The sequence below is a fragment of the Micrasema longulum genome, unplaced genomic scaffold (genome assembly GCF_059751315.1).
Source record: "Micrasema longulum isolate JH-2025_06_02 unplaced genomic scaffold, ASM5975131v1 h1tg000260l, whole genome shotgun sequence".
Lineage (NCBI taxonomy): Eukaryota > Metazoa > Arthropoda > Insecta > Trichoptera > Brachycentridae > Micrasema > Micrasema longulum.
The window spans coordinates 2154448-2168347 of NW_028277464.1; the positions used below are offsets into that span (position 1 = coordinate 2154448).

A 13900-nucleotide genomic window follows, 5' to 3' on the forward strand; every position below is an offset into this window, starting at 1 on the left:
ATCTATCAAAATGCAAGACAGCAGTAATTTTGTATGGCCCTGCATATCCAAGATCTAGCTTGCCGCTAGTCAATCCAGGCCTTAAAATCTTTCTTTCGATTAAAAGTAACGTTCCCACTGCAAATGGCTTAGTAAATCGGCGACGTTGATCATGCCGTGATTTCGTGCGCGACGATTTCTCGTGAATTTTTCTAGCTGCGCTCTCTCTATTTGCAGTAACATCAAAAGCAGTGCAAACTGGACTTTATAAATCTCTCGCCAATCGCGGTCGCGAGCCACATAAAAGCTTTAATGAAGTCTTTCGAGTCCCTTGACTTAACAGCTGAGTACACAACAACTGAACTTCAGGAAAGTATTTGTTTCTCCCTTTTTGTTCTTTACGCATGTGAGCTGTTGATGTTAGAATAGTGCGGTTTGGTCGCACTTGGCCATTGGCCCTAGGAGAAGCCACCGCATTTTTCACATGCTTAATGTTCAATCCATCACGATACTCGCTAAACTCTCGACCAGTAAACTCAGTTCCTCTGTCGCTAATCGCTCTCACTGGATAACCAAAAACTTGCGTCAATCGATTTAACACTGAAATAGCACCCCTGGCGTTGGCGTAAGCTATCGCTTGGAGCCACACAAACTTTGTAAAACCACTTCACTTAGTATCAGCTTTTAAATCGGTTGTTTCAGATGTTTACCTAAAGTTATATGAATTATCAATGATTTATTGTCCTATATTTCAGGTCGGTAAAGACCATTTTCAAAAACATGATTTTGTGTACGAAGAGGAAATATTTTAAAGAATATGGAATATCTTTATCAAGAATATACCTACTAAAGAAACCTAAATTAAAAAAGAATGCTATTCCATTAATATTTCCACCATTTGTAACTGTACTGTATGTTTCCTAAATAAAAGAAAATAAAAAGATAAAAAAAATAAAAAAATAGTTGAAGATAAATTTTCTCCATCTCATTTAAGCAGCGCGTAACTAAGCACGGGTTCAATTAATATTTTTTGGTACGTCAAAATTCAAGTATGGTAATACCACGTCAGACCGTGCATTTTTGAAAAGCAAACACCGCCCGTGACGAGCGAAATTCGTGAATAAACGTGAATCTTAATAAAAGCTAAGATGTAGTTTGTTATATCGTGGGAGCATCGCTTTACGGCATGTTAGTACTTTGTACCGCGAAACCGTCCAATTTTGCCCTGGATGGATATTTTGCCCAAAAAGTCTAATCTATGAGCAACCTTTAAAAAAATTATTTCGATTTGATTTCGGTACATTTGGCACATTAGGGAGGAACATGTACTAATTGTTTGCGGTCATTCCATTGGCTTGTTTCGATCATATGATGTCGATATTACAAGTAGGCAGCGCATACCGAAGTAAGATACAGAAGTTAAGTATACTGTCTCGATATATACAGATGAAGACAGCGTTCATAATCGAGGCACTGGTGTCTTTCCTTTTCAAAATTTTAAACAATTTTATAGAGACCTAGTTCTTATCTCTAACAGCGTATTTCGATAAATAATTGTCCCATTAAGTCAACACACTTTTTTTCAAATAAAAATCGACTTCCTTAAAAAAAAAATATTCAAAAATTATCTATCTATCGCAGCTGCTCTAAATTCAACTTGCTTTGTCCCCATTCAGATATTTTTAACACTTAGCTTTGTTACTTCAAAAAACTTTTTAAAATACTATAAAATGAAACAGCTGTCAGTGCGTAGTCAATTTATTTACCTTTTAACTTTTAATATATTTTTTGTGTTATTATCGTAAGTAAATTTCGAGTTGGTCAAGTATGTTTAAAAAAATCTTTTCCTCCCCTCCTCCACTTTTTTTCCTCACCCCCAACCTACTTACAGTGCTTTTTTTTCTTTTTTAATATTATATGCTTTTCTCATCATTGTGCTATATGTTATATCATTATATTTGCGAAAAACTCTAACTAGATATATATACTACTTTTTTCATTTCATTTTTTGTATAACATCTTTTGTTTTTCATAATAGAAATAAAATAAAATACATATTCTCATGTACGCCCGCCGATTATTCCGACTTTTGACTTGTGCATCCTATAGTATTTGTTGGGTCTTTCTCTTGATTTCTGCATTCATCAACATTCGCATCGTAAATGTTTTTAATCCCTCTTTCGCTGTCCATTCGCTATATATTTCCAAACCAAAGCAGAACTCCTTTCTTGATATTGTCGATAAAGCTCATCTCACCCTAACATGACGTACGGATCTCGACATTTGTACACAGTCTCGTACAAGGTTTTACAGCACATTCGTCTAAGATATCGTATTTCGCTAATATTCACCGTACTTTCATTCTTGTTTTTCCATTCTATACATTGCTTGCATGCATAATGGTCGGTACCAGGACTCCATTGTAAACTGCAAATTTTCTCGCCAGTTTGTATCAACGACAAGGGTGTTGTTATTATTATTATATATGAAAAATTGTTCATATGGTGCCCTTTTGTAAAAAAAAACCGTAAGTGTGTATTTTTAGAACTTCCATCTATATCACCCTTTTCCACCAGCTGACAAGCCCCTAAAATATATGCTTCGCGGGTTATTCCGTTAAAAAATTATTTAAATGTGTTTTTTTCTTGATGCTGCATACCTTCATTCAGAACAAGTAGATCGTTTCTCGTCAGTGTGTATCAACGTGTGCCTTTTAAGAGCACCTTTCCATGAGGTTGCAAAATTACATTCCGAGCAAGCAAACGGTTTCTCACCAGTGTGTTGAAACATGTGCCGATTTAAGTCACACTTTCTTGAAAACGTATAACTACATACTGAGCATGCAAACGGTTTCTCGCCAGTGTGTTTAAACATGTGATTTGTAATATGATTTTTCTTAGATGCCGTATAACTACATTCTGAGCATGCGAACGGTCTCTCCCCAGTATGTTTAAGCATGTGCCGATTTAAATCCGCCTTTCGTGCAAACGTATAATTACATACTGAACATGCAAAAGGTTTCTCTCCAGTATGTTTAAATATGTGAATTATAAGAGCACTTTTCTGTGATGCTGTATAATTACATTCAGAGCATGCGAACCGTTTTTCCTCAGTATGTATTAATGTGTGCCTTTGAAGAGCAGCTTTCCACGAGGTTGCAAAATTACATTCCGAACAAGCGAACGGTTTCTCACCAGTATGTTGTAACATGTGCCGATATAATTCACATTTTTTTGAAAACGTATAATTACATACTGTGCATGCGAACGGTTTCTCGCCGGTATGTTTAAACATGTGATTTTTAATATGAGTTTTAGTTGATGCTGTATAATTACATTCTGGGCATGCGAACGGTTTCTCGCCAGTATGTACTAACATGTGCCGGTTTAAATCACACTTTCGCGAAAATGTATAATTACATACTGAGCATGCAAACGGTTTCTGGCCAGTATGTTTAAACATGTGACTTGTGAGAGCTTTTTCTCGTGATGCTGTAAAATTACATTTAGAGCATGCGAACGATTTTTCATCAGTATGCACAAATACGTGAACCTTAATTTCGCTTTTTAATGGCGTTGAATAGTTACATTCTGAGCATACGAATAGCTTCTGGTGAGTGTGTTTAAACATGTGATTTTTAATAACACTCTTTTGTGATGTTGTATAGTTACATTCCGTACACTTAAACGGTTTCTCGCCAGTATGTGTGAACATGTGCCTTTTTAAATGACATTTTTTATAAGTCGCATAATTACATTGTGAGCATGCGAACGGTTTATCGCCAGTATGTGTCAACATGTGCTCTTTTAAATGATGCTTGGCCGGAGTTGTGTAACTACATTCTGAGCATGCAAACGTTTTTTTGTCGGTATTACAAAGTTTATTGTTTCGCGCTTCGTATTCACACTCTAGTTGTACTTCTGCACTATAAGACGGCTGATTCATATAATCCACACTTAATGCTGTCGACTTTGTGTCTGAAAAGAAAAAAAATCATATTATTTATTTATTTATTAATACATCAACGGTTCAAAGAACCTTTTACAAAAAAAAATAATTTACAGAAATAATCACAGCAGTGCACAATAATTATGTAGTACATAGTGTGGCAACACTATAGACGTCACACGCGACGTCGCGCGCCAGGTCCGAGCGACGGACAGGACGAGAAACGTTTTAGCTGTGTTCGGTGATACACGTTCTTAAGACAAAAACTTGATTTAATTTTAATTGTTACGATTTCATACCTTTTCTTAACTGCTTTATTTTACGTTTTGCAAATTAGATTCCTTGAGTTATTTTTAAGAATTTCCATTCTCTATTATATTAAGTTTAGTTAAGTTTATATATTGTGTCTTTTGTATTATTAAAAGATAATAAAACTGTAAGTACAATCTTTTACTCTATCTGTGCATTACTTTTTTAAAAATTATATTTTTATTTTCTTTTATTTAGGAAACATACAGTACAGTTACAAAGTTTAATATTTTACACAATTAGACTTAATTCTAATGGACCAGTGAAGTTTCCATATTATAAAGCAATTATATGTAAGGTTAATTATGAAAGTATAAAAAAGAGAAGGAAAAAGAAAAACATAAATGAAAGTTGTTTAAAAATTAAAATTTAAGTGAAAAAAGATATTTTAAAGTTTGTAGTTTGTAGTGAGTATTTACAAATGGAAATAATATTAAAAATGAAGAAAATTTGTAAGTGTAATTAAGAATTGAAATAAAGAATGAAAAACATGCTCAGTAAATGTAAAATAAAATAGTAATAACATTTTTTAAAAAAAAGGAAAAACATAAATATACACATATTTATTTTAAGGGATTCAAAGAAACGATGAGAAGAATCTTTAAGTGAAATATAAGACAGTAAATTTAGGTCAATTTAAAAAACATCTTCAAAATTAATGACACATTATAGCAAGAGCAGCAATATATTGATTTTATTTACATATATAATATAAGTAATTAAAAGTAGTTTAAAAGTATAAAAACATGCCAATGCAGCAGAGAAAAGAGAAAAAAGAAAAAATAAAGAAGGAATAACAAGTATAGCAAGTAATCTTTAAAATTTGAAAAAGCAATATAAGGAGAAGATTTTAAACCAAGAGAAGTCGATAAAATTTCATTAAAGCGATTTTAGTAGTAATACAAACTTCAAAAGAGAAATTTGATTTATAAAAACAATATTAATGTATGTAATTTGAGTAATATAAGAGAAAAAGGGACCAACGGACATACCATGTTAGTCTGAAGATTTATCCAAAACGAGCGTGAAGTAAAAAACATTCTCACGAGAAGATTTTTATGGAACGATATCAACGCGGATAAATATTTAGCAATTTATGTGGAACCTACTAGGCAGTTGACATAACCCGACGTTTAGTAGGTAACAAATAACCACCATAATTGTATGAAATAATAGAATATTTAAAACTAAAAAAATTAGTGAACATACAAAACAAAAAGTAAAAAAGAAACATAACATTTTTAAATAAAAGATAACAATAGCCATGAGAAAAGCTTATGTTCTAAATATAAATATAACACGGTAAAGTTGAGAATAACTAGATAACAATAAGTTAGATAATAAGTTTTTTGAGCAATAAAACAAAAATAAAAAAACTTAAATGACTAAATAATACCTTTATTTAGTGAAATCATCATCATCAGTTGGTTGAAGAAGTTGCCATTTTGCAATAAATCCACCAATGTACAATTTAAAATTATGTCTAACATGTTAAATAAAGAAATAAAAAAATCACGTGTTCCAGGAAACAAAGTTAAATTTAATAATATATTTTAAAATAAATCCATTAGTTTTCTATTAAATAACGAGTGAGAGTTCGTTTTGATTCTTGAACAGAATTTGTATTGAAAATATCGAATTTTTGTTTTAATTCATTTCCATACCTTTGTATCCTGGGTACTGGGTATAGGTGAGTGCATTTCGAAGTTTGTCCGCGAATTGTTGCAAAAAAATATTTTTTTACTTCTTGTGAACCTACCAGGTATTCGAATTTGAATTAGTTCAAGCAGAGCAGGGCTGTCAGTTATAGATTTCATTATTTTAAATAAGAATAACAAATCAGCTATAACCCTACGATCAGACACTTCAAGTAATCTCATTTCATTTCTAAGGAAATCATAATTTAAGGATTCTACGGGTATTTTCAATTTATAATTTTTAAAACGCAAGAATTTATTTTGTACCCTTTCGATAGCATTATATTAAAAGATTTCCAAATTTATGGACGATTTCCAAGATTAACATAGGGTTGCCATATTTCGCTTGGGTCTCGTCAGGACGTTCTGGAATGGGGATATGCAGCAACAAAAAAAGTAAATTTTATAATGGTTTTTCGAAATATAATAATTATTATTATTATGGATAACTTATATAGGGCCATTTTCGTAACAAAATACCTCAAGAGCGCTTTACATAGTGATTCTTTTAAATTTGTAATTTAATTAAAACAATTTATTTTGTTGTCACATGCTACGGATTTATTCAAATGATTTAAAGAACAAGTGGGTTTTAAGCTTTTTCCGAAACATTACTTCACTTTCACAGCCTCGCACCTCTGCTGGGAGAGCATTCCATGCCATAGGGCCTGCGACCGCAAATGCGCGTTCACTAAATTTAGTGCGTTGTTGCGTAGAGGTTTAATAACTTTTCCTCTCGCCGTAGACGTAGCCGATCTAAGCGTTAGACGCCTGTCAGCTAGTTCATCTGGAATGCATAGCTCCCTTAGATATTCCGGAGCAGAGCTGTGCAGTGACTTATACATAAGCCAACGGAGTTTGTATTCGACCCTCAGTGGAAAACGTAGCCAGTGTAGTTCCCGAAGTAGTGGAGTGATATGGCTGAACTTAGAGATTCCGAAAATAAGTCTCGCTGCGGCATTCAATACAGATTGTAGGCGAGTCATTTTGTTCGTTGGTAGACCTGCATAGATACCATTACAATAATCGACTCTAGACACTACAAACGCATTTATTAATTGACGGGCGGCATCAACCGGAATTTTTTTGCGTATAATAGATAACAGATATGTTTTTCTTACATTTTATGCGGTGCTTCAATTTATATTTATATTTATATATATTTTTTCTGACTTAATATTGACGTAATACTGCAATATTGATTCTACAGTCCCTGGCAGCAGGCGACATTTTATATCGTTGCTTTTTACTAGGCCAACATCAATTATATAACTTTTTTAAGTGTGGTTCTGAGTAGGAATGGAAATTAAATACTCGCTAAATTTCAAAAATTGAAAAAAAAAATATTTCACAGAGCCCTTCAACTTCCACTCTATCGAGGCAAGATGAGCTTCAATGAATTTCTTTAAATACATAAATTGCTGGAAGCATTTGCAACCATATTTAAACATTTAAAGTCAGTACGGCCGTAGAAGATTTATGTTGATTAACAGCATTGTACTGTGTAATTCTAAATTGGGACATTATAGGTTTCGTCGGGACGTCGGAACAGAGGACTCAATAACGGTGACAGCCCCGATATATCGGGACGGATGGCAACCCTAGGTTAACACCATTTTTAAGAATGATAACAAAGAGTCGGTCGAAAACTACAACTACAGACCGGTAGCAATTCTTTCTGCCCCGGCCAAACTCTTCGAATCAATTCTGCATAGTATGTTGCTGCCAGAATTGAGTCTTATATTATATCGAAACAACATGGGTTCAGAAAAAGGCGCTCCACTGAAAATAACTTCATGATATTCTCCGAGTACGTGGCAAGAGCATTGGACAACGGTCACTAAGTTGATTGTTCCAATAATTATTTTATTTTTATTTTTTATAAATCATATAAAACAAAGTATTTTACAAGTATAATACGTTGAATTATATTCCCAGGAGTTACGAAAACTCAAATCGGGACATAAATAATATAAACATTAAAAAAATAACACATATCGAGAACAACAAAGAAATAAAGCAAGTTTAGCGCCTTTATAACTAAATATAGCCCAACAATATATACGCAAAAAACCCTTTCTTACACAAGCAGAATAAATATATTTAAAAAACGCTTTTATGATAAAAAAAAAGTAGTGAATCTACTAAGGGAGATAAGGTCATTAACATAACATGCCATGCAGATGATTCAGCCATAGTGATGATGAGAACATATCCATCTCAGTTAGTAAACATCTGGATGCTTAAGAAATGTCGTATGGTACAATGAACACATGATTATTGGAAATATAATTCGGAAATACAAAACGTGTGTCAGACCGATCATGGTGTATACAATAGAGGCGAGGATAGAAAGAGAGAAAATAAAAAATACGAAAAACCAAGTTGAAAAACTAAATAATAATATTGATTTTTAAAAGTCTTTTGACACTATGAATCATGATACACTCCTAGTTAAATTAACGGAATTTGGTTTCTCTTCTCAGCTAAATGATGTTTTTTGTTAGCTACCTAGATAATAGAAAACAGTTTACTTCATGCGAAATATTTTAATCGGAACCATTCTCAGTTTATTCCGGAGTACCACAAGATCCAAACTTTGGTCCACTCCTCTTTACCAACTAAAATGGCATTACGACGGTCATTAACTTCTCGCGATTTCTTTTATTTGCCTATGACTTGAAATTATTCCTTGAGATAGAAAATCCAGTCGACGGCTTGCGCCTACTGTCCGATATAAACAATGTCCGAGATATCTCTACATGAGGGAGTATCGTAGTTATCCATGGCTCTATACCACTGCATTCCTGATGGACATGCTTTGAACCAACAGTTGGCAATTTAGAAGGGATTGGTTAACACTGATCCATGTTTTCAGATTGATTTCAAATTTTATCGAGAACTCCGCCGCGTTAAGGTATCCATTTTTATATAACCGATGTTTATCTCCGACAGCGTCAGCACAGACTGTTTTACCTCCCGGCTTCCAGAACCAACCTGCCCCTGTTCATGCCGATTGGGAGAGCAGTCAGGCAGCTAAACATTATCACTTTGGAGATCGACACTTTTCACGGCAGTGAAATTATGTTTAAGAGGCAAATACTTGTGCGATTGGAGAGTATTATGACGTAATAATGTCGAAACATTGCTCAAGAGTTCCTAGTTCGATATTTTGTCCCTATGTAATAACTTAAATATTTTGTTATTTGTGATGTTATTTTGGTAAATAGATTAATTTGAATTTGAATAACAAAAAAAAAAAGAAATAATTGGATAATTGCCTGTACATAACTATAAATTGTTTCCACATATTACAACAGAGATGAAGAACACCTTAGAAAAGGCAATATAGAAGTCTAGGTATTTAAATTTATTTCAACAGAGAGGGAAAACATTTTTGAGAAAGTAATATGGACGTCTAGGCATTACCTTCTCAAGGATGTTTTCCCTCTCTGTTGAAATAAATTTAAATATGAATAACTTCCTAAGGAGGAAATCCAGCCAGTCTGCAAGCATTTGGACATACTCAAACATGGTTGAATTAACTACCTGGTAAAAGAAAGAGTATAAAAATTGAAAAATTGTTTTCAGGCGTTGCCTAGTAGGTGATTTGGTTCAGCCGTATGAATCTCACCCACATAATAAAGGTTTCAGCTTCTTTACTTCACAAAAGTCAATGGATGGAAGAGTTGAGGAAATGTGGATGATTAAACATGGGCAGAATGGTGAATGTTACACAGTGTGTAAAGTGGCCACTTAAACCAGCCAAATACAGGTCATAAGCCCTATAAATGCCCATATTACCTCCTCAAATATTTTTTTCCTCTCTGTTGAAATAAATTTAAATATGAATAACTCCCTAGGGAGGAAATCCAGCCAGTCTGCAAGCATTTGGACATACTCAAACATTGTTGAAGTCTAGGTATCTACAGGGCTTATGACCAGTCATAGTTATTAGCTGGTTTAAATGGCCACTTTACACACCGTGTAACATTCACTGTTTTGCCTATATTTGAACATCTATATCCCTTAAATTCTTTGATCTGTTGATGTTTGTAAAGTTAAAGAGCTGAAACCTTAATTTATGCAAGTGAGATTCGTGTAATTGAACCATTTCACCTGCATACTAGGCGACGCCTAAAAATGGTATTTTTTATATTTTTTATACTTCTTCATGGACCAGGTGGATTTATCAACAAAATATTGTTGATAGCTTGTTTAATTTATAAATACGTTTGACAAAAATACTATTCTATGTATTTATTTTGGGATTGCAACAAATATCACTTCTTGAATGGTAAAGTGGAATACAGTATTACTCACTAGAGCCACCTTCAGTGTTGCCAGAGGATTCCAAACATTCTTGTTTTATATCAGGATAATCAATGTCAATTTTCTTAATAATCGGTATATCACTGTCTATAGTAAACTGTTCTTCAGTACTGGTCCCCGGTTCAGCCTTCACGGTAGCAAAACCTGGCTCCTCACTTCTGTAGGGATCTGAAGACCCTTCCCCAGTATGGAGAATATCTCCACCCATATCTTCAGTCTCTGGTTCAGTCTTCACACTCACTGTCGCGATTTGTTCCATAGTAAAATACCAACACCACGCTTTATCTGAAGATCAAACACCTGAAAATATTAATATTTATTTATTATTATTTAATGCTTCACGAAAATATATTACATAATTGAATTTACAGTGTATTCCTCACTGGGAAAACCCGTGCAGAGGAAGACATTTTACAATTTTAGTGTGATATATATATTTTTACAAAGTGAATTGTTTTGGATTTTTATAATAGACTAGCGGACCTGACAGACGTTGTCCTGCCCGAACGTTGGCTTGCCAGCGAAATAAGAAACCTATTACCTTGGAGAAATAATTTTTATTGATAAGCAGGTACCTAGGTACTTGTTTATGATTGAATTCCAAAATCTTTTTTTTTTATTTTCAAATATTGAATTTAAGTAGGTACCAAGGTACTTGTTTATCTATGAATTCCAAAACATAAAATAATTCATTTTTAAATATATAATTTTTTTGAAAATGTCAAACTCGGCTCTTCTTACCAACAGGGGTGCAATTAATTTATGAATGCGATTTTTCAAAAATTTATTGAATATTATTTTAGATGACCAAAAATCCAATAATAATAAATAAATGGGCAGAAATAATAAAGAATGTAAGAATCTGATTGGGGTACATAAAAGCGAATGTGATTTGTAAACATTCAAAAACAATATTTTTTAAACAAATAAACAACATTCTTTAATTTGTAGATCAATGAAAAAAAATTATGCTTCTTTATTTTTTTTACAGATTCGATTGAAAATTTTAATATCTACGAACACGCGCAGCGCAAAGATCTATATATCGCTGAAAACCGCACTAAAATCGGTTCAGCCATTTAGGAGGAGTTCAGTGACATCACACGTACAGAAGAACTGTACATATATATAAAGATATACAGAAAATTTAATCCAAATACAAACACATTGTTGCAAGTATTAGCTTAGCGTTTAATATAAACGTTATGTCAGAGCTTCGGGACGAGATCCTGACTTGGGAGGACGCAAAGGAGTAGCCGATAGAGATGCATGGAGGCTCTTTGTGGATACCACATGCTCCAACTAGGGAGCGGACATGGAATGATGATGACGTTTAATCATCAGTATGGCCATTATATGAAGCATCTACTACTATCACGCCATTTCCCCGTAGGGGTAGGCAGAGAGAATGGACCGCCGCACACGTCTATCCTGGCATATACTCCTAGCTTCTTCCACATTCATACATCATGCATGCCTTTCGCTTCTATCTGTTTTTGACATGGCCAGAATAAGATTTTGGTTTATCTGATCATGCCACGTCTTCCTTGGTCGTCCTCGTTTCACGTTACCGTTCATTTTCGCCATAAATACTTGTTTAACCATTCGTTCTACATGACCAAACCATCTCAGAGATCCTTTCTTAATCTTATCAATTATACTTGACTTAGATTTACACTCTCACCTGATTTCATCATTCATAACCCTGTCCTACATTGATTACCCACACATTCGTCTAAGAGATCGCATTTCAACTGCGTTCACTCGGCTTTCATCCTTCCTCTGCCAGTTCCACGTTTCACTTCCATACATATGTATTGCGACTAAAACTCCGTTGTGCACTGCCAGTTTAGCTTCGATTGACATATTTTTATTGGCAGTTACTGTGCTTAGTGCTCCGTTCATTTATCAAAGTGTCGCGAAATCCCCAAATTAATCACTCTAGGGCTAGAGAAGATTCAGAATACCTCCACTGGAAACAAATTTTATATCTGTCAACGATCGCCGATGCTTTATATACTTACATTAGGAAGCTATAAAACAGGAAAGAAAAAGAAGACAGTCTATATATAAAAGACACGTGATTGTCTACAGCCAAAGCTTGCTACTGTCATTTTTCATCGCGAGGTGCTCACGAATGAAATGTATCTTAAAACACTAAATAATATTTTTAAAATACAAAAGTCAGGTTACTTACTTGGATTAACGATCTTGGGCACACTGTATTGTCGTCATATTAGTGTTCCTGTACATGCACGCCCTTCCACGCATGACACGCGCGGCCATTTTGAGGAGGCACATAGACAATATAGGCACATAGGCTTGCAAGGATACATCGCTAAAAAAGATCGGATAAAACGTTGATGTTAGTTCAGAAAAAAATCGAGGTTTTTATAATAACATGCGGAATGAAGTAATAAGAAACTGGACGCAGCAAACTCCGGTGACAACTGTCATCAAGCGGAGGCGATATGGTTGGCTTGGCTATGTACTGCGGACGCCTTCTAAGAGCCTTAACCACGCTTGCCTACTTTACAAGGCATCGGGTTCTCGTCGTCCTGGACGTCCACTGCTTACTGTTTGTCGGCAGGTCATGTCAGAACTACGGGACGCAAACCTGACTTGGGAGCTAGCAGCCGACAGAGATGCCTGGAGGATCTTCGTGGACACCATATGCTCTATCTAGGGAGCGGGCATAGAATGATGATGATATTAACTCTTTAAAGGCTATGGTAAAAAATAAATGATAATAATATAAAAAAAATTGCTTAAAGGCTGTGGTAAGAAATAGCGAACATTTTTTATCTTGGCTCATACACAAAACAACAATATTTAACACAGTCCACTTATTTTAAATACGACATTATTGTACTATTTTGTATTCTACTCTGTTCTTTTAAAAAATGTACTTTTATTTTTTTTTTAATTAGATATTGTATTATTGAATATGTGTTCCTCCAATCCATATTATCAACAAATCCTAAAGTATTTTATGGAAATTATCAAACAAAACCTTTTTTACTACACTTGGAGTAATTTTTTGTGTGCCTACTATGGACAGGCAGCTTTATTAGTTACGGTTATGTCTTTGAAACCCATGATATGATACAAAAGTTGCGGCATTTGTTTGATGTATAAAGCCAATTAAGATATTTCCATTTAGTAATAAACAAGATTAAAAATGTTCTTTCTCTTGATTACGTGAAATTAGATTTTTATCTTTATGTTTTTGACGGATAACTAGCAATATCCGCCATTAAACTGTTTATTTAAAAAAGAATCCATTTATTATCTTTTTTCTATTGCACTTATTTCTTTAAAACCGTTCTTTTCCATTTTTTTAAAATCGTTCGTTCTTTTATAAATCCCTGTTTCCAAAATGATATTTGCAATTTTTTTTAATGTTAAAAGTTTTTTTCAAATATCTTAGTAATTCCTTCATTAAAGATTTCTAGGTTTGTTTTTACTACCCTCGCTTACTCAACCTAAAATAGAGAAGACATCAGTATTACACGATACTCCCATTAATGTACGCAAGAATGGATTTTTTCTTTTACGTGATATTATAAATAAATGTATCAAATTTGCCCCGAGTAAATTTCTAAAATAATTTAAATTCAAATAAGTACTTACCT

At 33.8% G+C, this 13900-nt stretch overlaps 1 long non-coding RNA gene across 1 annotated transcript; it reads right to left on the bottom strand.

The window, feature by feature from the left end:
- Positions 1 to 1721: 1721 nt before the first annotated feature.
- On the bottom strand, positions 1722 to 12562 carry LOC148283161 (uncharacterized). The gene is made up of 3 exons (XR_015821934.1): positions 12463 to 12562; positions 10257 to 10565; positions 1722 to 3956 (listed from the first exon to the last, which is right to left on the bottom strand). It is a non-coding gene; the product is annotated as an uncharacterized LOC148283161 (long non-coding RNA).
- Between the last annotated feature and the right edge of the window lie 1338 nt (positions 12563 to 13900).